Raw genomic sequence first — 26,034 nt, forward strand, 5'->3', positions numbered from 1 at the left:
AGAGGATTGTGTGGGTGTAAGAGACTAACAAAGATCATAATTTGATATGATAGCAGATTCATATATTTGAATAGGAGATCATAGTGTTTTAAACATTGCATGCGTGAATATAGCGGTGATACACGTGTTGTGCACATGTTATACCATAATGTGACAATGCATGGCATTTGCAACTCACAGCTAAATGCCGAACAATCTAAACCATACTATACATCAAACAATCTCACATTTTATTTGAATTTGTGATAATGTGTGGCATTTGCAGCTTACAACTAAATATCGAACAATGTAAACAATACTATATATCGAACATTCTCACATTTTATTTGAATTTGTGGTAATGTGTGGTGTTTGCAACTCACATCTAAATACCTGAAGGCGTAGGGGGCGGGGCACCATACATAATGTGATAAACACATTATACATATGAGACATGGTTTAGATTATGAAGATCTAGCTAGAGCTAGAAATGTAATGTGATTTGAAATCAAAATAAAGTGGATTCAAAAAATCTAGTTCGAGTTCATATAGTACACATAGTTCATATGTAACTCGAGACTAATCATGGGGTGTGCTGTGAAGATAATACACAAATGATGGTTTAACTTGACAATAATGATGATTGTAGATCTTATTAAAACAGAGAAACGAATTCAAATGCTTTTACTTCACAACAATCATTACTGTAGATCTTATTCAAATAGAGAAACGAATTCAAATTTAGTTCATATTGAAGCGGTAGTATATACGTTTGGAATGCACTAAAACATTCATTTGAGTAGTAGGTTGCATGCATTATACACGTAGTGAAATATTTTAATTGAACATAACATGAATTCAAAGTTTTGAATGACATTTGTAGTGCGCATTGATTTGGTACAATACACGTTAGGCTTGTCCAGAAATTTCAACCCGCACCTTGTTAGCCCAAAATATTTAAGATATAGCTTTGTCTCGTTGTGCTCCGACAACTCCCTCCATCTCAACCCGTGCCTTGCTATTCCGAAATTACAACACGCGCGAAAACTCCCACCTCCTGTGAAATCCCGACATGCAAAATGCCCGTGGTACCCCTGAACCGAAAGAACCGCCTCAAATTGGTGGGGGTACTTTCGTAACTTACCCCACATTTCGGACAAGCGCGTCTCTAAGCCATGGTTCCCCACTGCCATCCCATCCGCCCACCCATTCGTACACCGAGGCCGCGAAAACCCGTGACGAAACTCCAAACCCTGATCCGTCTGCCACCCAGCCGGAGCCTCTTCCCCGACGACGTCGTCCACAGCAACACCTCGACGTCCCTCATCCACCGTACCAGATGAGGATCCGTCGTCGATCTCATCGTCCCGCCGGTTCAGCCACCCCGTCCTCCACCTCCAAGGAGCTGCCCCGACGTTCCCCTCATCTTTTGTGCCACCTCCATTCCCACACCGCCATCTTCACCTGCACCACCGGAAGAGCATCATCATCACTGAGGGAGTCCTGGATTAGGGGGTGTTCGGGTAGCCGGACTATACCTTCAGCCAGACTCCTGGACTATGAAGATACAAGATTGAAGACTTCGTCCCGTGTCTGGATGGGACTTTCCTTGGCGTGGAAGGCAAGCTTGGCAATGCGGATATTCAAGATCTCCTACCATTGTAACCGATTTTATGTAACCCTAACCCTATCCGGTGTCTATATAAACCAGAGGGTTGTAGTCCGTAGGCAATCAACTCCATACACAACAATCATACCATAGGCTAGCTTCTGGGTTTAGCCTCCTTGATCTCGTGGTAGATCTACTCTTGTACTACCCATATCATCAATATTAATCAAGCAAGAGTAGGGTATTACCTCCAACGAGAGGGCCCGAACTTGGGTAAAAAACATCGTGTCCCTTGTCTCCTGTTACCATCCGGCCTTGACGCACAGTTTGGGACCCCCTACCCGAGATCCGCCGGTTTTGACACCGACATTGGTGCTTTCATTGAGAGCTCCTCTGTGTCATCGCCTTTAGGCCCGATGGCGCCTTTGATCATCAACAACGACACGGTCCAGGGTGAGACTTTTCTCCCCGGACAGATCTTCGTCTTCGGCGGCTTCGCTCTGCGGGCCAATCCGCTCGGCCAACTGGAGCAGATCGAAAGCTACGCCCCTGGCCATCAAGTCAGGTTTGGAAGCTTAAACTACACGGCTGACATCCGCGGAGACTTGATCTTCGATGGGCTCGAGCCACGGCCAAGTGCGCCGCACTATCTCGAGGGGCATGATCTAGCTCTGCCCCCGGACAGTGTCCTGGAGGCCGCACACGCATCGGTTCCGACCCCTAACTCGGAGCCTATTGCGCCAATTGAGGATGAGCGGTTGGACATCACCTCGGGGGCTGCGATCCCGAAAGCGATCAAGCCGAATGCTAGCCCCGCACTCTGCACGACCCGTGACTCCGAGGATCCGGACTCCTCCCCGGACTCCGAACCCCCCGCGCCCCTGCCAATCGAATCCGATGGGGTGCCGATAATGGAGTTCACCACCGCAGACATCTTTCAGCATTCGCCTTGTGGCGATATCCTGAACTCTCTCAAGTCTCTCTCCTTATCAGGAGAGGCCTGGCCGAACTACGGTCAGCGAGGATGGGATACGGACGATGAAGAAATTCAAAGGCCACCCACCACCCACTTGGTAGCCACTGTCGACAATTTAAACGACGTGCTCAACTTCGACTCCGGAGACATCGACAGCATGGATGACGATGCAGGAGATACCGACGAACCAACGCCCATAGGGCATTGGACATCCACGTCATCTCACGATGTGTACATGGTGGATACCCCTAAAGGAAGCGACAACGAGGAAAAAGGGGATGGGACGGGATATCGACCCCCCGAAAAGCAATCAAAGCGTCGGCGTAAACGCCGACCCAAGCCCCGCCTCAACAAAAACCGAGCCATAGAGCAGGACGAGCCGGTAGACAACGAGCAGGCCTTAGAGCAACCGTCCGAACAGGGCAACACGGATAGAGAAACCGAACATCCCTCCCCCGGCGAAAACGGCATTCCCGACGACCTCATGCCGAATAAACCTATGGAGCAGAAGAATCTCCACGAAAGGCTCGTTGCAACTACACGCAGCCAAAAGAAGCAGAAGCGGAAGCTAAAAATAGCGGAAGACGCACTCCGGGTTAGATGGAGCAAAGTAATCAATACCACAGATAAGTACGGCGACAGTCGCCGCACTAAAAGCTATCCGAAAAGAAAGCTACTGCCTGAATTCGACGAAGAGGCCCTAGAGCCCTCGCATTCAAAAAATGAAAAAGCCACATGGTCGGATAGACGACCCCATAAAGCGGCAGGCGACGCCACACCTAAATCGGCATGCGACCCACTTAAGGATTCACATCATGGCCCAGTCAGGTCCATTTATGGGCCAAGAAAGCAAGCTCTCGTAAGCAACGCTATGAAGCCATCATCAGAATCCGGCACACCCAAATACAGGGGCGCCGCACACCCCCTATGTCTCACCGATGAGGTCCTGGACTATGAATTCCCAGAGGGATTCAAACCCGTAAACATAGAGGCATATGATGGAACAACAGACCCTGGAGTCTGGATCGAGGATTATATCCTCCACATACACATGGCCAGAGGAGATGATCTCCACGCCATAAAATATCTACCCCTTAAGCTTAAAGGGCCAGCCCGGCATTGGCTTAAAAGCCTTCCCGAAAACACAATTGGAAGCTGTGAAGAGCTCGAGGATGCTTTCCGAGCAAACTTTCAAGGGACCTATGTCCACCCTCCGGATGCAGACGATCTTAGTCGCATAACTCAACAACCCAGAGAATCAGCTCGGCAGTTCTAGAATAGATTCCTCACTAAAAAGAATCAGATAGTCGACTATCCGGACGCCGAAGCCTTAGCAGCTTTCAGGCATAATGTCCGAGACGAATGGCTCGCCAGACACCTCGGCCAAGAAAAGCCAAGAACAATGGCCGCATTAACAAGCCTCATGACCCGCTTTTGTGCAGGGGAGGACAGCTGGTTGGCAAGGTGCAGCCCCAGTGACCCAAGTACATCCGAAACTAGGGATGGAAACGGAAAACCGCGACGCAACAAGGACCGTCGCCGGACTAAGGAAAAAAGTCCGAAGAGCACGGCAGTCAATGCCGGATTCAAAGGCTCACGACAAAATCAGGAAAAATTGCCCCCTCAAGATAACAGGGATGATCCATCCAACCTAAATAAAATCCTGGACAGGATATGTCAGACACACAGTACTCCCGGGAAGCCTGCTAACCATACCCACAGAGACTGTTGGGTTTTCAAACAATCCGGCAGACTCAATGCCGAACACAAGGGGCTCGATACACCTAGCGAAGACGAGGACGAACCCCAAAAGCAAAGCACCTGGAAACAAAAGAACTTCCCACAAGAAGTAAAAACAGTGAACTCACTTCACATAACAAAACGTGCAGCGCCCGTAAAGGTACGCACCACACGGCCCATCGCCAGAGGGTCCTGCCACTGGTTGTCAAAACCGATCATCTTTGATCAGCTAGATTATTCTAGGAATATCAAGAATGTAGTCTGGACTGCCTTGATACTCGATCCAATAATTGGCGGACTCCAGTTTTCAAATGTCCTTATGGACGGCGGCAGCGGACTAAACCTGATATATCATGATACAATCCAGCACATGGGGATAAACCCAGCAAGAATCCGCCGCAGCAAAACCTCCTTTCAAGGGGTAACACCTGGTCCGGACACCCATTGTATGGGTTTTCTCCGAATCGAAGTTATATTCGGCTCTGCCGATAACTTCCGGCGCGAAACGCTAACCTTCCATATCGTCCCATTCTCAAGTCGCTATCAAGCACTACTGGGACGCGAAGCTTTCACCCGCTTTAACGCAATACCGCATTATGCATCTCTCACGCTTAAGATGCCCAGTCCATGAGGCATCATCTCTTTGAAGGGGAAGCACTAAAGTGCGCCTCCCCAAGCGGGGGACTGTGCGGCCGCTTTGACAGCCCCACAGTAAAATGGCCTCACCGCCCAAAAAACTTCGAAATAGGTCATTAAAGACCACGAACGCGGATAGACGAGTTCGGTACAAAATCATCATTGATACAGACTTAGTGGCCATATACCCCCGCACTAGGGGCTCCATGCATATACAATAAGAGACAATAAAGCTCAATTTTATATATTTTACTTTACACTTTGTTTATTTTAAACTTTTGTTCGGCACGACCCGTTTTCAACTCAGTTCCTCTCTTTTACAGATGAACGTCGTGCGGCGCCCGTCCAGGATACGGCACAATGGAGACACAGACGTAGACGTGCAGTAGGGACCCGTCCTAAAGGATTCTTTTTAGATTAAGACCCTGCGTAAACCTTTTTTACTGTCTCTTGTTGCTACACATCGCCTGGTTTTTTCTGATATAACCAAGGAGGAGGCTGGCGTCTTGGCATGTGGCCACGTCAGAAATTTTTGCACGTACCTGGACACTAGGGGCTTTTTTAATAAAGAGTGTTGTTTCGCCCGCACTCATAAAGACCGAACACCTTAGGGAGTGTTCGGCGTCGCGAGTTTTGGCATTATATGCATCAGCTCCGAATCATGTCTTTGGTCAAATGTTGGGTTGCCCGGCTCCTAAGTTCGGCTACCTTATGTTCCGCTCTATCGGCTAAGGTAGCACCAGGAGAACTACTGCGATTGTGCCCCGGTTCGGCCGGGCGAGCACCTTAGTAGAGAAAGCCGAAAACTGACTGTCATGATGTAGCATGAGACTGGTCAGCCACTCGATGACCTGTCGGAATCTATCGGATTCCTCCGCTTTAACGAAGGGCCGCTTCCCGGTCAGGCACATACGCGCCCCGAATTCGGACGAGCGCAGTTGCCACCAAGGAGCTACCTAAAGAGTCTCATTGTCAAACTCCTATGGCTAAGTGAAAGTGTTAAAGCATTATAGTCCGGTTGCCTGGCCCGCTGCGCTATCACCTCCTTTGTAGGACCAAGACGTTGTGTTAAGTGTGAAAATGCGTCTTCTGCGAGCACCCCCGCACTATGTGCGTGGGGGCTGAAGCCAACGACTGTCATCTTTCAGATTCTCTCTCTCTCTCTCTCTATATATATATATATATATATATATATCTTAAAACGGCCGCACAGGAGGTGTTCCCAATACTTGGAGGCACAAGTATAAAAAAAGGCCACTACAGTTTATCAAAATATTACTTTATAATTACATATGCTATCATAACATAGCATCTTTCGGGCACTGCGTCTCTATTACACGAGCGCCTTCAAGAACTTCCTGAAAATAGTGCTCGGAGGGTACTCGGCTTTTGTCCAAATCTCGGGACGCAACAACGGTGGTCTCCATCTCTGCCCAGTATGTCTTAACACGGGCAAGAGCCATCCTAGCGCCCTCTATGCATGCTGACCTCTTCATTGCATTTATACGCGGCACCGCGTCAAGGAATTGTTGCACCAAGCTGAAATAACTCTTCGGCTCCGATCTCCCCGGCCATAGGTGACCCATGACGTACTTCATGGCGAGTCCAGACAACCTATTCAGTTCGGCCCATTGAGCCAAACGATCATCCACTGCCAGTGGACGCTCTGGATTGTGAAACTGCGACCAGAAAAGCTTTTCCACTTTGCGATCTTTCTGATCTCGAAAGTGTTCGGTCGCATCAGCAGCACTCGCTGCCAAGTCCAGATAGGTATCCTCCACACTCCACATCCGGTCCAACGGAGCAAACTTAGGATCACAAAATTTCCTTCGCAGCATAAAGGGCTTTCCAGCCGCAATCTGTTCGGCCTAACGCAGCTCCTCCTTCGCAGCTCTCATCGCAGAGCGAGCGTCCTTGGCATCGGCAACGGCCTTCTCTAAGTCCGTCTGTCTCGCCCGGTCTTCTTTCTCAAGAAGTTTGCAATGGTCTGCAGCGCTCTTTAACTTCTCGGCCATCTCGGCCATCTCTTCTTTGCTTCGGCAGTGAGCAGCCTGTTCGGCTCTCAGCTCTTCCAGGGCCTTCTCGGCAGCCGCATCGCTTTTTCTGGCTTGCTCCTTAGCTCGGGCAAGTTCTGCCCTAAGATTCTCCACGGCGGCCGTACCATCTGCGTCAAGCACACACATGACACTGGCATGAAGCTCCTCTTACCCGATGCCGCCCGAAGAATTACATACCTTGAGCCTCATCAAGCCGCTTGTTGACAAGCGCGATGTCGGCATCTGCCACGTCCAGTTGCCGCTTTAGTTCGGCTACATCATCAGTTCGGCTAGATTCTGGACACCTCACCACCTACATTCAAAGGCGACATCTTAGACCTGGGATTATGATCCTCTGCGTGCCGTCATTTCTTGACAACACGCAGAGTCTCAGGGGCTACTATCTACACAGGGCGCATCTTACTTATCCGCAACTGACAAAAGTGTACACTATCTAACGTACCTCAAAACCCGTCAGTAAACTTTTGACGGCCTCATGCAATCCGCTTTCTGCGGATGAAATCCTTTCAATCACCGTGCCCATCAATGCACGGTGCTCCTCTGAGATAGAAGCTCGCCCCAGCAGAATCTTTAGCTCCTCCGGCCGAGCACCAGACGGTGTCGGACTTGTCCTATGGCCTCTTTCGAAGGCCGCACGCGAAGAGCCTTGGGGGGCCACATAGCTATCTTCCGCCCCTGCCGGATTCAGAGAAACCCTCCGCGACGACACCTCAGGGTCGCCCGCCTCGCTAGGCGGTACGGCAGGGGGAGGCGTCCCGCTCTCCATCATCTCCAGAAGAAGATCCCCCGAAGACGAGCTCTGGTGAGAAGGGCTGAGGTCCGAGCTACAAGGTAAAATTTTGGTTAATCTTCTCAGATATAAATCAAGGATTTCTTTCATCCCTCAAAAGGAAAACCTCTCTCTACTTACGGCTCGCTGGAGGGCTGATCCCTTTGAGGGCGTAGTTCGGCCGAGGAACTCCCCGGCGTCGGACCTTCTGACGAGGATTTTCTCCCCCGCTTCGGGGCCATGGTCTCTGGGTCGTCAGAGGCGGCCCTCTTCTTCCCCTTGGGAGAGGAATTGTCGGTTCCTCCCTTCGGAGCAGCCTCCTTCGAGGAGGCCATAGTTCCCATGTCCTTCCCCTTACTTCCCTCCAAAGGCATTATCTTCAACATCCTGACAAGCAGGGATCTGGCCTGGTTTCGGGAAGGGGAGCCGGACACCTGATCAGCTTTGCCTTCGCTATCCACTCCTGTTTAAAAGGACAGCTCTTTTAGGGGCAAGTTTATGACGATTATATGGATAGTAGGTCCGGGCACAAGGTTACTTACTTAGGTATCCGGGCGATTGCAGCTTAGGCCTGCGTCCTCGGTCAAATCCGGACACATCATTTGTGATCCGAAGAACAGTTTATACATCTCCATGGGCGTTGCGCCCATAAAATGATGGAGAGCTCGTGGTCCCTCCGGATTAAACTCCCACGGATGAAGGGAGCGACGTTTGCCGGGCAGTGTTCGGCGAATCAGCATGACCTGCGTCACTTTGACCAGGTTGAGGTCTCTTTCTAAGAGATCCCTGATGTGGCCCTGCAACAAGGGCACGTCTTTGGATAACCCCCAATCTAATCCTTTGTTGACCCATGACGCTAACTGTGATGGGGGACCCGAGCGAAAGGCAGGAGGCGCCGCCCACTTGGCGCTCCTGGGAGCGGTGATATAGAACCATTCTCGTTGCCACAAGCCGAGCTCCTCTTGAAAGGAGCCCTCGGGCCATGGAGCATCAGCATTCTTACTTATGACAGCGCCTCCGCACTCTGCGTGCCGTCCCTCAATCATCTTCGGCTCCACTCCAAAAGTCTTGAGCCATAATCCAAAGTGAGGAGTGACACGGAGGAATGCTTCGCACACAACGATGAATGAGGACATGTGGAGGATGGACTCAGGAGCTAAGTCATGAAATTCCAGCCTGTAATAAAACAGCAGCCCCCTCACAAAGGGATCCATCGGGAAGCCTAACCCCCGAAGGAAGTGAGACGTGAACACTACGCTCTCACCGGGCTGGGGACTGGGAATGGCCTGCCTTTGAGCAGGCAACCTATGCGAAATTTCGGCGGTCAAGAACTTAGCCTCTCTCAACTTTAGCACTTCCTCCTCCGTGACGGAGGAGGGCATCCATCGGCCTTGAAGGTCGGAACCGGACATTGTCGAAGGTCCGAAGCGCCTGGAATCTGGAGCCTAGGGTGTTGGAACTCGAGGCGACGGGCGAACACGTTTGAGATTGGAAAAAGGAGTAAGGCCTTGGTCTCTTTATAAGAGGTTGAATACCAGGAGCCCTCCCCGTAACCGTTTAGGACTCGCTTTTAATCGAGAAAACATGCTAACGGGCACGATTGGGTTACCCACGTCCGTATTGATGAGAATCCCGTAAAAGGGGGGCACACGATCTCTGCTTTGACAAGACGTGCCAAGGAAACCGCCTCGCAAAACACGCTGAGGTGGAAAAGTGAAAACGATTCGAGTAAAGGACTTGGCTGTAGTGTGATGACGCACTGCGAAATACGTCAGCAGATTTGATTTGTGTTAGTATTATTCTCTCTATGGCAATATGTGGAAGCTTATTTTGCAGATCCAGACACTACTCTTGGTGTCTACAATCTTCTATGAAGGACTTGGAGGAGGAACCCGCCTTGCAATGCCGAAGAAAATTTGCGCGCTGGACTCGTCGTCATTGAAGCCTGGTTCAGGGGCTACTGAGGGAGTCCTGGATTAGGGGGTGTTCGGGTAGCCGGACTATACCTTCAGCCGGACTCCTGGACTATGAAGATACAAGATTGAAGACTTCGTCTCGTGTCCGGATGGGACTTTCCTTGGCGTGGAAGGCAAGCTTGGCAATGCGGATATTCAAGATCTCCTACCATTGTAACCGACTTTATGTAACCCTAACCCTATCCGGTGTCTATATAAACCGGAGGGTTGTAGTCCATAGGCAATCAACTCCATACACAACAATCATACCATAGGCTAGCTTCTAGGGTTTAGCCTCCTTGATCTCGTGGTAGATCTACTCTTGTACTACCCATATCATCAATATTAATCAAGCAGGAGTAGGGTATTACCTCCATCGAGAGGGCCCGAACCTGGGTAAAAAACATCGTGTCCCTTGTCTCCTGTTACCATCCGGCCTTGATGCACAGTTCAGGACCCCCTACCCGAGATCCGCCGGTTTTGACACCGACAATCACCATTTCCTCCGATGAAGTTGCGGCCTAATCGGCGCCACCAAAGAGGTTGTACACTAATCGCCACATTTTCTTCTTGATTCGATCTCATGGTGCTGTCGGCGCTCGGTCCCTAGCCGACACGGCGCAGCTCCATCCACAGCGGCGTCGCTGGCCACTTCCTTCACGGCGTCGCTCCCTCGGTGGTGACGTCCACATTAGTAGGAGCTGCTACTGCTTTAGCTCTCGCTCACGCTGCTGCTCTGCTCTTGCTCTCGGTCCCCTGCCTGGTCTGCTCTTGCTATTGCTCTTGCTCGTGCTGCTGCTCTCGCTCTTGCTCTTGCTTGCGATGCTGCTCTGATTTAGCTACACTTCAGTCAACTGAATCGACTTTTGGGTCAGTCGATTTTCAGGGAATGGGGGGCTCACCGGGGTGAAGGAAGAACCAGCCGCAACGGGGACGGGGGCTCGCCGGAGAGGTACCCCACTATCTATCTTAGGGTTCAGGATGGGGGCGGTGGTCGCCGGCGGTGGCGGGGCATTGGTGGGGCGGTGGCGTGGGGATCGCCGGAGAAAAAGCTCGACACAGGGCGGGGCCTAGAGGGATGGCCGGGGCGGCGGCGACCGGCGGTGGGGAGTGTTTTCGGGGCGGGCGGGGCGGCGCACCGCCAGCCGCGGACGGCGGGGGGCTACTGTTTGGCCGGTGGTGGCTGGCAGCTCAGGGGGGTGGAGGTTGAAGATGAACCGCAGGCCCTTGATTTCGTATCCAACGGCTGCAAGATCGACTGACCAGAGATGAAAAAGTTAGTCGACCGACGTGTAGCCTCACCTTGCTAGTGCGTTCAGTTTCGACAGCAAAATTCAGTTTCAACAGTTAAGTTCAGTTTCGACAGTTAAGTTCAGTTTCGACAGTTAAGTTCAGAGATGAGCGGCTGATGTATTTTACATCTAGCACTTTGTGGTTATGTATTTTACGTCATGTATTGGAGATGCTATTAGAATTCCACTCAGGTTAACGTTATTCGTTGTCTCTCTTGTCCTGCTTCAGCCTCGGCGTCGTACAACTCACCGGAGCTGCTCCAACGACGAAACCCTCCATCACAGCAGAGCAGTACCTCGGGCTCCATCTCCAGACGCCTAAGATCTTCTTCCCCTCCTCCGACAGCAAAGTCAGTCGGAGCATCCTCACCGGCCAACCCAATCACGCTGAGATCGACATAGCTTCGCCAAAGAGGTTGTCCACTTGTTGCATCTCTTTTTTACTATACATGTTATATATATTGTCCACTGAGCACACGGATTTGTTCCTTTAGTGTCTCCTTGAAAGAAAAAACGTAGGAATTTTAATTTTCACTTGTCCTCCTTTTCAAATTCCTATTCATGAAGCACAAGACTAAGATATAGTAGCATAATAGCATTATAACCGTACATTTTCTTGTGGTTTGACTTAATCTCACCATGCTTCTTTGCATCCTGTGATCTTCCAATTGTTGTGAATCAAACACCCAGACTGGCAGAAATCCTGTGTTTTTAAATTCTCTCTTTTGCACGTGCATTCCTATCCTATTCCTGTCTATTTCCTATCCCTGCATTGTCGGAATCCTCCAATTCAAACGAGCCCTTACAGAATTACTTCTCTTATAGATAGTTGTCAAAGAAAACCTTGCATGGTTTGTCCCGCTCCAGCTGCGCCGTCGTCCACCCCAGCTCAGCTGCTCCAACGACAGAAGGGTCCAGCACAACAGGGATCCGGCCTCCAGACTGTCTTTCGCCGCCTCAGATCTTCTTCCCCGCCACTGGCAGCCATGAAAACTACATTACCATCATCAACTGAGCAGATGACCTCGAGGACTACACGGGTCCGCAAGAGAGGTCGGACTCTTTCGTGTCTGCTTATGTTATGCATCGCTTAATATTACATGCTACTTTATCGTCCTGTTCACCGATTAGACTCTGAGTCAGCTCCAAACTAATGGTCAAACTTGAGTTTTTAAATGGTTGTGGGGTACATATCGGGGCCTCTATCAATAGTATCTATCTACTATCTGGTTAATCTCTGGTGTCTACTATGAGTTTCATGTTGGGTGGGAAACAAACAGTAAAGAAGCCATTATCTGTATTTTTTAACTGAAGCCATTATCTGCCTACTATTATTGGTTTTGGATCTATCCACAGGTTGCTACCATCACTCTGGATTTCTGCATGCACTCCTTACATAATCTCACTATGTTTTATTCCTATGCATGACAGTTATTGTAAACAATGGAACTGAACATGTAGAGCAAAAGAGATGAGCCTTGCATGGCAATAAAATTTCATGCAGACGTCGCTCCATGGTAGGCGCAAAGGCAGCCCCCCCTCCACACATTTCGGATTGTAATCGAGAGGAAGATATCTGTTATGAGGGGGATTCAGAAGGAGAAGACAACTCCAATTTACCCCCTGAGGTCTTCGCTCTAACTTGGCATGATGATGTTGGTTATATCATGCATATGGTGTCTTGCATTGCTTACTTTATACATCAAATATGTCATCTGCTTAGTTTAGACATCCTTTGTGCGAATGCCATCTGTTTATTTTATTCATCGTTTATGTGAATTATGCAATGCCATCTTGTTTAGCCAGGCATCATATATGTGAATTTTGCAATGCCATCCTGCTTAGCCAGTCATCTTATATGTAAATTATATCGGGCCATCCATTTTTTCGTTACATATTACATTTGTCAACAATGTTAGTACATTCAACTACTCTTCGTGTGCATCAGCCATTTGACACGCTGATGGCAAATTCTGCAGTGAAAACAAGGTCTTCAGAGCAGACTATGCTATCTGACGAAGCGCATATCTCGTTGGTTACGGATAGCTCCTCAGAGGAGGATTTAGAGACAGATGACCAGTCCTATCCCCCCCCCAAGGTGTATGCTCTAACTTGGTAGGGTTATGTTGCTCATATCATGCGTATGGTGTCTTGCATTGCTATGTCATTTGATTAGTTTAGACATGCTTTGTGTGAATGCCACTTGTTCAGTGTCTAATTACCATATATGTGAATTATGCTGCATTGCTATCTTGTTGCAAGACATTATATATGTTTGAGGGAGTCCTGGATTAGGGGGTATCCGGACGGCCGGATTATATCCTTTGGCCGGACTATTGGACTATGAAGATACAAGATTGAAGACTTCGTCTCGTGTCCGGATAGGACTCTACTTGGCATGGAAGGCAAGCTAGGCAATACGGATATGTATATCTCCTCCTTTGTAACCGACCTTGTGTAACCCTAGCCCCCTCCGGTGTCTATATAAACCGGAGGGTTTTAGTCCGTAGGGCAACATACAATCATACCATAGGCTAGCTTCTAGGGTTTAGCCTCTCCGATCTCGTGGTAGATCAACTCTTGTAATACTCATATCATCAAGAATAAATCAAGCAGGACGTAGGGTTTTACCTCCATCAAGAGGGCCCGAACCTGGGTAAAACATCGTGTTCCCTGCCTCCTGTTACCATCCGCCTTAGACGCACAGTTCGGGACCCCCTAGCCGAGATTCGCCGGTTTTGACACCGACATTGGTGCCTTCATTGAGAGTTCCTCTGTGACGTTGCCGTAAGGAAGGATGCGCCATCTCATTGTTAAAAACAACATTACCGCCGGGGGAGCTCTGGCTATCGGACAAGCACTCCGGCTAGGCAGTTTTGTCATGACTGCCTGTTCGGCCGCTGCAGCGACGATGACTTCCCGGGTCATCAAAAACAGCCTCCACGTCAGCTCGGAATTCGCCGAGCAAATGGATCCAATGGAGCTCTCTAACCTAAACGAACTCTTGGATTGCATCGCCGCCTTGGTAGTCGCTACGGACTATGATCGGATTGGGCTTAAACCCGATCGAAGGGAGATTAACTCTCCACCGGTCACCCATCATGTTGCGGTGGTGGAGGAACAATGCGGTGATCCTCCTTCTATCTTGAAGACTAACTATGTTCAAATTCCTGAGCTCTCTGAGTCGGATACCCGTTTACGGGAGGACATCACCCAATCCCTGAACCTAGAGTCAGGCAATGGGCCAGACTCATCGGGCAACATACCGAAATTCGAACTTCCAAGATCAGAAACCCCTCGGCCCTTGGGTCTCAGATAGGGTAGGGATCCAGACTCAAATCCACCCACCCACCCAGACATAAACAATCTTTCCCACATCAGGCAAGAGCCCCATGAAACAGTACATCATTATTGGGCCAGATTCCTCCTTGTGATGAACAAGGTTAAGGACTACCGCGAGGAAGACGCAGTCTCACTTTTCTGCAATAACTGCACGGACAAGGGAATCCTTAACGCCATAAGTCGCCGTGACATATCACGCTTCGCTGACTTGGCGTCCATAGTACGAAAGTACTATGCGATGGAAAGTGCCTGGAAAACCAAAATGAAATTTTGGGATAATCCGGCTCCGTATACACACCTAGTCCGAAGTAAAAGGGTGCACTATCATAAGACACCTGAGTTCATTACAAAGAAGCAAAAACCCTCTATAGGGCACGGAACTGTATTGGAGGGATGGCTTAACGGACCCTGCAAAATTCATAGCACAGCGAATACAATACAAACGCACAGCCTTAGAGCATGTTGGATACTCTGGCAGGTGGCCAAAAGTGGTGAGGATCTTCTTATCCCAAATGCCACAGAGCACCATCCCGTGGATAACAATACGGTGTTAACAGTCTTTGAGACCTTCGCGTCAAATAATAGGTGCAAGCGAACACTCCGTAGCATGGCCGAAATCTACCACGTAGCAGCAATAAATCCATGGAGTGACATGGCTATTACCTTCAATGCCAGTGACGAACCTAAATTCCGAACAGCCCGAGCACCAGCCGCACTGGTCCTCAGTCCAATCGTGGACGGCTTTCGTCTCACCAAAGTACTCATGGACCGCGGCAGCGGATTAAACCTCATCTATGAGGAAACTCTTCAAAAAATGGAAATAGACTGGAACCACATTGAGCAAAGTAGCACAACCTTCAGGGGAATTATACCCAGTCGGGAGTCGCGATGCGCTGGGAAAATCACACCAGATGTGGTATTCGGTACGCCAGAGAACTATAGGTCTGAAGAAATTACATTTCAAGTGGCCCCGTTCAAAAGTGGATACCACGCCCTTTTAGGACGTGAGGCGTTCACGATCTTCCAAGCCGTACCCCATTATGGGTACATGAAACTCAAAATGCTCGGGCCCAACGGAATCATCACCCTCGCCAGTGATCCGGACACAGCACTCCGCGCCGAAAACAAAACAGCCGCACTGGCCGTCGAGGCATTATTCGAAGCCCTCTCGCCCGAGGAATTAACCATGCTACGCTCCAAAGTGGACAGGGACGACATGATACTCGACAAGAGATCCAAGTCCACCTCTTTCAAACCAGCGGATGAAATAGTCAAATTCCAAGTCACCCAACGGACCCTACAAAAACAGCCTCCATCGGGGCACAGTTAAACCCCGCCGTAGACGCCGCACTACGAGAGTTCCTACGCGAGAATTGGGATATATTCGCCTGGCATCCCTCAGACATGCCAGGAATCCCACGTAGGCTGGCCGAGCACAGCCTCAATATCCTAAAGGGATTCAAGCCGGTCAAACAAGCTCTTCGGCGTTTCTCCGAACCTAAGAGACGGGCCATGGGAGAGGAACTAGCCAAGTTATTGGAGGCCGGATTCATCAGAGAAATAAAACACCCGGACTGGCTAGCAAACCTGGTGATGGTACCAAAGAAGGATAAATCCTGGCACCTTTGTGTCGATTTCAAGGACCTCAATAAAGCTTGCCCAAAGGATCCCTTCCCCCTCCCCCGCATCGATCAAATTATTGATGCTACCGCAGGACACGAGTCATTGTGTTTCCTCGACGCATACTCCGGTTACCACCAAATCAAGATGGCGGAGTCCGACCAAGCTGCAACAACGGCATTCATCACACCACTTATGTTTCAAGACAATGCCTTTTGGGCTCAAAAACGCCGGCGCAACATATCAGCGCATGATTCAGACATGTCTGGAGAAACAAATCAGCAAAACAGTAGAGGCATACGTAGACGATGTGGTCTTCAAACCCAAACACGTCGACTCTTTAATAGATGACTTGAGGCTCACATTCGACAACCTCCGAACATACGACATCAAGCTCAATCCGGAAAAATGTGTTTTCGGCGTACTAGCCGGAAAGCTCCTGGGTTTCATTGTCTCCAGTAGAGGTATTGAAGCTAATCCGGCCAAAATCCGAGCTTTGTCACAGTTGGCTACCCCAACAGACCTCAAACAAATCCAGAAGTTAACTGGATGCGTGGCGGCTCTAAGCCGCTTTATCTCCCGCTTAGGAGAAAAGGCATTACCCCTTTATTGCCTCCTTCGGCGCACCGAACACTTCGAGTGGATGGACGCTGCCACAGCCGGATTGGATGAAATAAAAGCCATACTGGCAACCAACCCAATCCTGGCCGCGCCAAACATCGGCGAACCAATGCTATTATACATTGCGGCAACCCATCAAGTTGTAAGCGCAGTGCTCGTCGTCGAACGGGAAGCGGACGGACATAAATTCCCTCTTCAAAAGCCGATATATTATGTATCCACCGTCCTCACTCCATGCAAATCACGGTACCCACATTATCAAAAGATAGCCTGTGCGGTATTCATGGCATCCCGGAAACTACGACTTCAAGAGTGTTCGATTACAGTAGCCTCGGAGGTGCCACTCAATGATATTATTAACAACCGCGATGCCACGGGCCGGATTGCCAAATGGGCCATTGAGCTCCTCCCGTTCGACATAACATACAAACCCCGACGAGCCATTAAATCGCAAGTATTGGCCGACTTTGTCGCCGAATGGACGGAAGCCGAACTCCCTAAAGAGTACGGCGCATACTCCAATTGGAATATGCACTTCGACGGCTCCAAAATGCTGGTTGGACTGGGGGCTGGCGTCGTCCTGACATCCCCAACCGGAGATACAGTTCAATACGTACTGCAGATACTGTATACAGACTCCAACAATGCAGCCGAATACGAAGCCCTGTTACATGGTCTTCGGATGGTAGTTTCCATGGGCATTCAGCGCCTGGAGGTGCGTGGGGATTCGAACCTCGCAATATCCCAAATAAATGGAGACTTTGATGCCAAGGATCCGAAGATGGCGGCCTATCGAAACGCCGTCCTAAAAATATCAGCTCGGTTCGAGGGGCTCGAATTTCACCATGTGGCTCGGGAAAACAATCAGGCGGCGGATATCCATGCCCGCATGGGCACAAAACGCGATGCGGTCCCCCCCAACATATTTTTGTAGAGCCTGTTCAAGCCATCCGTAGTATGGGAAGGGGACACCGGTAACAATAGTCCGGACCCGGCCAAAATACCCGATACCAAACACTCTGACACAATCGGAGGCTCCGCCACCGAAATAACACCTTCAGCCCACGTAATAATGGCCATCATTGCCCCGTGGATAGAACCATTCCTGGCCTACCTAACTAGACAGGAACTTCCGGAGGACCAAAATGAGGCACGCTGCATAGTGCGGCGATCCAAGGCCTACAGGGTCCATGAGGGAGAATTATACAAAAAAAGCACTACCGGAGTCCTTCAAAGATGCATCTCCGAAGAGGAAGGGCGGAACCTTTTGGCAGAAATTCACGCCGGACTCGGCGGTCACCACGCCGCAGCCCGGGCTCTTGTAAGCAAGGCCTTCCGTACAGGATTCTATTGGCCAACGGCCCGGGTAGATGCACAGGACTTGGTCCAACGTTGCGCCGGTTGCCAGCTCTTTGCAAATCAAAGCTACATGCCACCCACCACCCTCCAAACAATCCCCATTACGTGGCCCTTCGCGGACTGGGGGCTTGACATGGTTGGACCCCTTAAAGGGGGAACCCACAAGAAAAAATACTTACTAGTCATGGTGGATAAATTCACCAAATGGATAGAGGCCAAACCTGTTAAAACAGCTGAATCCGGACCGGTGATAGACTTCATATCTGGGGTCGTACACCGTTATGGCATCCCCCACAGCATCATCACTGACAACGGCACGAACTTCACGACCGATGAGGTAAAACTCCGGTGCAGCAAAATGGGCATCAAGCTCGATTATGCTTCAATCTATCACCCACAAACCAACGGCCAAGTTGAGCGAGCAAACGGTCTTATAATGAGCGGCATTAAACCCAGATTAGTGCATTCCTTAACGGAGTCTAACACGCACTGGGTAGAGGAGCTTGACTCCGTACTCTGGGGGCTGCGGACCACGTCGAATCGTAGTACCGGATATACACCCTTCTTTATGGTGTACGGCGCAGAGGCAGTCTTGCCCTGTGACATAATTCATGACTCACTTCGAGTGCGCATGTACGAAGAAAGAGAAGCCGAGCTCAATCGGCAGGACAGTCTGGACACCCTGGAGGAGGAGCGCGACATAGCAAAAGCCCGTTCTGCATTTTATCAGCAACAGGCTCGTAGATACCAAAGCAGAGAAGTACGGGCCAAAACTTATAACATTGGCGAACTAGTTCTACGCCTGCCGGATAAGAAAAAGAACAAGCTCGAGCCCAAATGGGAAGGTCCCTTCATTATTGACCAAGTTCTGACCGGTGGAGCGTACCGACTACGGGATGCATTGACTAATCGACTCGAGCCGAACCCATGGAACGCGGCCAGGCTCCGAAGATTCTACGCCTAGCGCCGGACTCTATGTTCGTCCCCTTCCTCTGTCCATTTTTTGCATATACATTATCTATCTTGTTTTTCTTTCTTTCTTTTATTCTTTCTCTAGGCCTTCAAGGGCCAACTTGTGACTCGCTTGCACATTATAGATGCGCTAGCCGCGCTCATCATACCTGGGGGCTTCTTTCACAGAAGCTTAATTATTTATCCGGGCTTCATGCCCCGCACATGTGTTATACTTCCGCATGTACCTTTTTTCGCCATTATATGCATCGATATGACTTAAGTTTTGGCCAAGCTGGGTTGCCTGGCTCTTGTATTTATGCCCTACGTTCCCGTTAATTCGGCTCGGGCATAAGGGGAGCACCTCTGTGACTGTTACTGCCGGGTCAGCCAGATGTGTACCTCCGACTGGGTGAAGCCGAAAGCTAGCGTTCTTAAGGGAATATTCGGTCGGTGAACAAAAGATGATTTTTTTTTCATACCAGCCCCCAGATGTTTTTTCCTGTGTTTCTTATCGTAGTCCGGACATGCACCTTAGGGCATGCATACCCAGGGAAAGGAACCCTTAATGGAACTATTCTCCCTGGAAGATGTTTCTTACTACCCATGTAATATAACATAACTAGTTGGGCACTTGTCCGTTCAAGCACTAATGACCCCTACGCCTGGTATCCACGCATACCCCGGTTCTTATATAACTAAGCGGGTATTCGGATACACTCCAGACTATCGGGTCCCGAGGTTGAAGCGAAAAGGTCCGCCAAGACAAATGATCTACAATCCGGCTAAAGGCATTATACATGTCACTTTAATTACAAGTCATGCAGACTGACTAAATTCCTCTTCTATACCATCCAACAGGCGTTCTAGCCTACAATCTTGTTGGGAATACTTTGCGGCTAATTCTACTTGCCCATAAACTAAGCTAACAGGGATCTCTTTTCCGTCGGGCCCCACAGGTCCGACCTCGGCCATGTGATTTTGGTCAGCCTTGGTATACCGCGTCTTCACCATGGCCCAGGCTTCTCTGGCACCTTGACGGCAGGCCGATATCTTCCATAATAGGAATCGCCGCCGTGCTCCCTTGAGATTCTTCGTAAGCTCTGCAACGCCTTCTGGCAGGGAGACGGATGGCCACAAGGCCTGGGCAACACCTTGCATCACCTACCGAACTTGTTCGTGCAGATGTGAGAGCTCGGATAGAAGATCACCCGCAGACCCGGGCATTTCCTCCGCAGGATGACCCGTCAGTATACCTACAGACATAATGCTGTTAGTCAGCTTCTTCGCCGAACTCCTTCAAAAGGATTCCTTCAAGCACTTACTGAAAATGCCGCGTGAAGCCGCTTATTCTCCTTCTCGGAGTCTGCAAGCTGGGCTCGGACGTCTTTTAGTTCCACGCTCAGCTTGATATTGGTGTCTTAGAGATTGTTTTTCTCCCGCCTAACCTCAGTCAGCACGCGTTTTCCAGCCTCTAGCTGTCGCACGGCATGCTGGTCCTTCGGATTTTCTCCGGATTCATCTGCAACATCTATTGTTAGATCTGCAGCCACGCCGCACACTATATGGTGACCATCATTCTTTAAAATAAATGTTACCAGCAGGAGACTTTTTCGGCTCCTTCAATGCGGCAACAGCGGCCCGCAGTTGGGTCTTGCATTCCTCCAGCTCCCGTGACAACTTAGTATTCTTCTCTGTAAGAACCTGCACAATAAAGATGATCCTTAAATCAGTTCTGCTAACTGTTTCAAGTCTCAGGGGATACTAATACATATAAATCGTCAGATTTACTTACCCGTACATCCTTTACATACTGATCTGTGGCTCTGGCTAGACCATCTTGAGCAGCACGGAGGTACGCCTCTCCAGAATTCAAGGCATCAAATGCCTCTGGTGAGAAACAAGCGTCGCGGGGTACGGCCCGGCGGCGCCTATGATTCATGGCGCTTTCCACTTCTGAATTTGTGGAGGATAATCTATCTGCATCCTCTGTAGGAGGATTATCCTGCGCCCGCCCCATATCGGCTTCCGCCTCTATGTCCGGTCCTGGCGCCCGACTGGTGGAAGCGTGATTAGTAACATCGCCGGACATATTCCGGCGAGCATTTTTTCTGTTAAAGAAACACGGGCGTCATTACATTTCGAGAAAGACGACTACCATGGAGCGGGGTTTTTGTTATACCTTTGCGCCGGCATCTCCGTCCTGACCGCCTTCCTTTTTGGCCTGCCCAGCCTCGGTGCCTCTTGTTGGCGAGTTGTTGCGGGTTCGGCAGGGCGTCCCGAATGCCTTCCCTGTAAAAACGCCATATGTATATGGTAGGTGAAGTGTCTAAAAGGGGATCCTAGTTTTTGGAGTTGGGATTTTTGGTTTTTCTTACGTGCGATGCAGGAAGCAGTCCGGGATAATCGGCCGTAATGGCCACCATGGCGTCATCACACCTTAGTTGATAGAACTGCCGGTCTATCAGCTCCACGAATATGACCGAATCTTCTTCGAGTCCGGGATCGAGAGCCCGGTCAGGGTCCTCTGGTTGTGGAGATGGGCTGCTGACCTCCCTTATGGCTTTTTGCAGTTCCTGCCGCGAAAATGGCAAGGTGAGTGCCTACGATGAAGAATGCGGGAAGAATGGGAGTAAGGAGACATAACTCACCCAGCTTGGAGGGTTGTACATAGAGAATCCATCCCGCGGCTTGATGCGGAGGAACTCCTCTTCCTCTCCCTTGAACAGTTCGGACAGAATTTTTGCTAAAGCGGCAGCATTGTTCGAACCCTTACTCCCACAACGGGTGGCGTCATCTTCCCCGTTAAAACACCACAAGGGGTGCCCTCGATATTGAAGCGGTTGCACTCCCCGCATTATGCATATTGACATAACCTCGATTACTGTCAATCCTGATTGGGCTAGCGCTTTAAACTGGTTCATCGGGTAAAGGAATTCCCCGTTGTCTTCCTCCTAGGGGCTCCGTGGGCGCCAACTTTGGTGTTTCTTCAAAGGAGCATTGCTGAACTCAGGAAGGCCCCACCAAACAGGGTTCGGAAGGGGGACATCCTCCATATAAAACCATTCCGAAGGCCAGTCTTCGGACGTCTTCTTCGGAGTACCGGATAGGTATCCGGTTTCGGCAATGCGCCATATTTCGGCTCTGCCCACTTGATAAAGTGACCCCCTCTGTGTGCGAGGGACGAGGCAAAATAGCCTTTTCCACAGCTCGAAGTGAGCCTCGCAGCCCAGGAACAACTCGCAGAGAGCAACATAGTCGGCGATATGTAGAATGGAGGCAGGGGTGAAATTGTGTAATTGGAGGCCGTAAAACTCCAGGAGCCCGCGGAGGAACGGATAAATCGGAAATCCTAGTCCCCTCAATAGATAGGGGGCAAGGCATACCCGCTCCCCTGTAGAGGGGCTGGGGAAGTTCTCCGCTTGCTCCCCGCCATTATAGGTGGCGAGCCCGGCTCGGACGGGCACCATATACGCCGGAGGAGAAATTCCTTAGTCTGAAGTTCGACTAATCGACTGTGTGGGACTGAACACCTCTCCCAATCACCGGGCTTAGGGCTACGGGGGCGGGAGGAGAAGCTATGGAGGTCGGCCATGCTGGAATGGATCTTTCCGAAGCGCGCTCTGATGGATTCTCGCTAGGGGAGAATTGTATGGATCGGATCTGAGGATCCCCGTCCTTTTAATAGACAATTTGTTTGTCTGGCTAGGGGGGCGAATGTAAAAACGCCCTGGCGCCTTGTATTCATTCAACGCGTGGGAGATAGCCCTTATTGGGCACAGAAGCCAAGAGGTCCAAACATTTATGGGACCGGATACTGCTTTGTAAACATTCGAAATATGGAGAAGAACCCGCCTTGCAATGCCGAAGACAACACTAGCGCCGGACTCATCGTCATTGAAGCCTGGTTCGGGGGCTACTGAGGGAGTCCTGGATTAGGGGGTATCCGGACGGCCGGATTATATCCTTTGGCTGGACTGTTGGACTATGAAGATACAAGATTGAAGACTTCGTCTCATGTCCGGATAGGACTCTACTTGGCGTGGAAGGCAAGCTAGGCAATACGGATATGTATATCTCCTCCTTTGTAACCGACCTTGTGTAACCCTAGCCCCCTCCGGTGTCTATATAAACCGGAGGGTTTTAGTCCGTAGGAAAACATACAATCATACCATAGGCTAGCTTCTAGGGTTTAGCCTCTCCGATCTCGTGGTATATCAACTCTTGTAATACTCATATCATCAAGAATAAATCAAGTAGGACATAGGATTTTACCTCCATCAAGAGGGCCCCAACCTGGGTAAAACATCGTGTTCCCTGCCTCCTGTTACCATCCGCCTTAGACGCACAGTACGGGACCCCCTACCCGAGATCCGCCGGTTTTGACACCGACAATGTGAATTATACAATGCTATCTTGTTGTAAAGGCATTATATATGTGAATTATGCAATGCCATGTTGTTTAGCCAATCATCATGTATGTGAATTATATCATGCTATCATTTTTTTCATATTACGTGTTCCATTTGTCAACAATGTTTTTGTATATTCAACTACTCTTCCTGTGCATCAACCATTTGAAGCGGTGATGGAAGTATCTGGAGTGAAAACAAGGTATTCAGAGCAGACAATGCTACCTGCTGAAGCAGACATCTTGCTGGTTACAGAGAGCTCCTCAGAGGAAGATTCAGAGACTGATGACCAGTCCTATTTCCCCCCTGAGGTCTATGCTCAAACTTGGCAGGGTTATATTACCCATGTCATGCATGTTGTCTTGCATTGCTTAGTTTTTACATCATATATGGATTGCCATCTGCTTACTTGCTTACTATATAAATCATATATTTGAATTATATCATGCCATCATATTTACATAGTACATACACATCATCTATCTGAATTATGGCATGGCAACCCATTTAATAAAGACATCATATAGTTATATCATCTCATCATGTTTAGTGTTTATAGTCATCATATTTTGAATTATGGCATTCTATCCGTGAATGTATGTGAATTATGGCATACCAACCTATTTAATAAACACATTATATAGTTATGTCATGTCATCCTGTTTACATAGTCTCATATTTTGAACTATGTCTTTCCATCTTTTTTAGTTAGCCATCATAATGTGAAATTGTGTCATGCTATCCTGTTTAGTAAGCCATCATATATTTGAAATTGTGTCATGCTATCATGTTTGGTTAGACAACATAAATATGAATTATTTCATGCCCTCTTTTATTCCCCACTATCCATTGCACCTGTCTATCATACAATGTCTATACTTTCAATTACTTTTCTTGTTTATCAGCCATTTGAATTGGAGAGCATGATGGCAGTATCTAAGGGAGTAACAACACGGTCTTCAGAAAAGATAGTGCTACCAGTTGATGCAGATAGAACCACGGTTGTACGTGCCCAAGGACCGGATCCACCACACATAACCCAGACTCTCGTAGATTGTACCCCTACCCAGTTGGACAGAGAACCAGCTACACCCCTTCTAACCCCAACCCCGGCAGACACTACAGGAAACAAGAGATTTGCCGTCAGTACTGTTCTTTGCCGTAAGCTTTTCATCGGGACAGACAGCAAAGACCAATTTTGCCGACAGTTGCTGATGGCAAAGAACGGCTGATGGCAAAACATACTTTGCCGTTTGTAATTAAAAAGACTGACAGCAAAGAAAATGACAGAGGGCAAAGTGCTCACTTTTCCGTCTGTAAATAAAAAAACAGACGGCAAAGTCCACTTTGCCATCTATAAATAAAAAAACATACGGCAAAGGTCTTTGCCGTCTGTGTTTCTATTTACAGACGGCAAAGTGAGCACTTTGCCGTCTGTAAATAAAAAGATAGACGGCAAAGAAGAAACACAGCACACGGATCGATCTCTTGGATCGATGACATGGCACGATCTGGGCCACCTGCACCTGCCTCTCTCTCTCACCGTGCGTGCCCCAACCCACCCACGCACGCCCCCACCCACGCACGCCCCAATGCGCTGCTGACTGGCCCACCACCACCCCGCTGGCCTGCATTATTCTCTCCTCTCGTTTGTCTCTCCCTTCTCTGCCCGCATCTTTCTCTCTCTCTCTCTCGCCCGATGGCAGCCATCGCTCGCCTCATCTCTCGCCCGCTGCCTGTGCCCGCCACCACGCGCAACCGCCGCCGAGCGCCACCCGCCTCCACGCGCCGAAGAGCGTGGCCCGCCACTGCACGCCGTCGAGCGCCGCCCGCCTCCACGCGCCGCCGAGTGTGGCCCGCCACCACACGCCGCCGAGCGCCGCCATTTGCCCGCCTCCGCCCGCGCCACCGGCGGCCACTGCCTGTGCCCGCGTCGGCGCGTTGGTGCGCCACCTAGCACCGCCCGCGTCCGCGCGTGTCGCACCACCAACCGCACCATCGAGGTCCTGCAGGCGGCTCCCTCTCTCTTCCGACGACCTCAACGTCGACCATGGGGGCGACCTCGACGATGACGCCGCGCGGACGACATCATGGGCGACCACGGGAGCGACCTCGACGATGATGGCGCGCGGACGACCTCACCGACGACCACGAGGGAAGGGCCATGGCGGCGGGTGTGGGCGCAGCCGGCGGCGGGGGGGCGGAGTAGGGCGGGCGTGGGCACAATCAGCGGCGGTGCGGCCCGAACGCTAGCAGGGCGGCGGGCTCGGCCTGGCACGGCAGCAGGCGCGGCATGGCAGGGTGGCAGGCGCGCGCGTGGCCTGGAAAGGACGGGCGAGGACGGGCAGGACAGCAGCCTCGGGCAGGAACAAGTTTTTTTAAAAAAATAAAAAAAACAGATTTGCCGTCTGTAACTTGGTTGGGCTGACGGCAAAAACGCAAATTCGGCTCACGGCAACAATGTAAACTATGTCGTCTGGCCGATAAAACATAGACGGCAAAGTGTCAGTTTAGCTGACGGTAAATATTTTGCCGTCTGTCCTATAAAATGCTGACGGCAAAGTTCTCTTTGCCGACTTATCTTTGTCGTCTGAGTTTGCCGTCTACTTTCTGACGGCAAAATCTTTGTCGTCTAGATTTAGGTCTTTGCCGTCTGTGATCTATAGACGGCATATTACTTGATTCCTGTAGTGAGATAGTAACCCAATTTCAGTTG

The sequence above is a fragment of the Triticum urartu genome, chromosome 7A, assembly GCF_056163025.1.
Source record: "Triticum urartu cultivar PI428250 chromosome 7A, HENAU_Tu73, whole genome shotgun sequence".
In the NCBI taxonomy this organism is placed as follows: domain Eukaryota; kingdom Viridiplantae; phylum Streptophyta; class Magnoliopsida; order Poales; family Poaceae; genus Triticum; species Triticum urartu.